The sequence below is a fragment of the Lacerta agilis genome, chromosome 9 (genome assembly GCF_009819535.1).
Source record: "Lacerta agilis isolate rLacAgi1 chromosome 9, rLacAgi1.pri, whole genome shotgun sequence".
Taxonomy (NCBI): Eukaryota; Metazoa; Chordata; class Lepidosauria; order Squamata; family Lacertidae; genus Lacerta; species Lacerta agilis.
The window spans coordinates 28,745,326-28,747,585 of record NC_046320.1 but is presented as its reverse complement, the minus strand read 5'-3'; the positions used below and the strand labels follow the sequence as shown (position 1 = coordinate 28,747,585).

At 40.9% G+C, this 2,260-nt stretch overlaps 1 pseudogene; it reads left to right on the top strand.

Moving 5' to 3' along the window:
• The first annotated feature begins 948 nt into the window (after nt 1–948).
• Nucleotides 949–1,469, top strand: LOC117052844 (annotated as a pseudogene).
• The last annotated feature ends 791 nt before the right edge of the window (nt 1,470–2,260 follow it).

Below are 2,260 nucleotides of genomic sequence, written 5' to 3'. Positions count from 1 at the left end.
GGACAGCCTAAGTACTATTGTCTATACACTGGCTATTTCTAGGCAATGCATTCTGCCTGGCATTGCCTTTCTGGGTGGTTTGGAAACTGCCACAGGTGCAGAATTCAGCAGCCAGGTGGCTCACCAAAGTAAGGCGGGCCAAGCACCTAGCACCAGTCCTGACCCAATTGCACTGCAAGCAGCAGCACCCGCTCCAGTGCCAACCAGGTATGGGAAAATACGTCAGTTTGCCATTTTCCTCCCCAGTCTTATGTTGTCCTCAACATTTCTATATAAGTTTGTGATTTATTTATTTATTTTTGGAACATGGAAAAAGTTATCATGAATATTCATTAGCATCTTAGTGTCAGTTTCTCAAAACTTGCACAATTTTTGGTATGCATTTTCCCCCAATAAGCATATTTTTGCAAAGCAATTTCCCCTAACAGAATGAATTTTCATGTCTTGTATTTTCTTCTTCTAATATATGCATTTATATGCACACTTCCCCTAAGTGGATATTTATTTTTGTACATATAACCTGGCTGAAGAACTGCATTGTGCAATTCAGGGACATGCAAATTTTGAAGAATGGCTGTTTTGGTTGGTGTATTGCTTTGGAAAGGGCAAAGTAGGTAGGCTCACTTTTAAATGTGAACTTAATTTAATGTAAGGTAGCCTGGTAACAGCAGGAGTCTCATCCTATTTCTCTCTCTCTCTCTCTGCTTGACACAGCCATGTATGTGTTATCTAGGGCAACAGATGCAGGATTCCCACTGCCTTATGGGGGTCTTCTCAGAAGTACAAGATAAGCAAGCTCAATTCCAAGTCTCCTATTTGGCAACTTTCACTCCAGGCACCTTAACAACCAGTTGCATACTCTAAACAATCTATGCAATGTGAGAGGACAACACACCCTTGAATGGGTCCAGAAACCAGTGCAGCTCAGATATCCAATTCAGGCTTGGGTTTCTTCAGGTGAACAGGCAGCAGCTGCAGCAGAAGGAAGATGGGCAAGTGCCATGGGCTTCGAACAGCCAGGAAGCTGTGCAGTCATCGCCAAGACCAGAAATGGCATGACAAACAATAAAAGAAGGCACATCTGGGTACTGCTTTGAAAGCCAACCCTTTTGGGGGAGCTTCCCATGCCAAAGGAATTGTCCTGGAAAAAGTTGGTGTTGAAGTTAAGCAGCCAAATTCTGCCACCAGAAAGTGTGTCCGAGTTCAGTTCATCAAGAATGGAAAGAAAATAACAGCCTTTGTTGCTAATGATGGTTGTCTGAACTTCATTGAAGAGAACGATGAAGTCCTGATTGCTGGGTTTGGTCGGAAAGGGCATGCTGTTGGTGACATTCCCGGTGTTTGCTTCAAGGTTGTTAAAGTAGCCAGTGTTTCTCTGATAGCATTCTACAAAGGCAAGAAAGAGAGACCAAGATCGTAATATCTGTGATGCTGCATTCAGCTATAATAAAACTTCTCATTTGACAATATGTTTCTGAGGAATCTTTTCATAGTAGTTCAGCTTTTTGTAGCATGGAAATAATTTCACAGCAAAATTCTCTCTTGTACAAGTTGGGTTGTTTTCACTTTTACATGGCTTTTCTTACTGGCCCTGTACAAGTGTAGTTTCTAATTGGTGTGTATATGATTTCAGCCTCAGTTGCAGAAGAATTTGGTTCCATTCTGAACCGCAGAAATGAAAGCGGTATAAAGGAATGTTTACATATTAGCGACACTTTAAAATTCATTGAGTAAGTTCTTTAATACTTGTGCAGCAAGTATTTTAAAAAGTCACTTTTTAAAAGTATTGACATAACTAAAGGTTAAATGACAATTTTTTGCTTGATGCTTATGTTGCTGGGCTTGCTTATTTTAAAAAGGAGGAAACTTTTTTTAAAAAATCCAATTCAGCAGTAAATTCAAAATTATAGAAGGTAGGAAATGGGGAATAACAGTGAATATGCAGTTCAAAATTGAAATAAACCCTCATATTTTTATTTATTTTATTACATTTCCTCCAAGTAGCTCAAGATGGTGCACCCAGCTTCATGGCTGAGTGGAGATTTGAAGCTAGGGTCCTAGGTTCAATACTCTAACTCAGCCTTTCTCAACGCAGATGGTCTTGAACTGCAATTCCCATCATCCCTGACCAATGGCCATGCTGGCTAGGGATGATGGGAGTTGTAGCCCAACAACATCTAGGGAACCAGAGCTGAAAAAGGCTGCTCTAACCACTACTGAGTTCAGTCAGTCTCCCAGCCTAGCTTACCTCCTAGGGTTC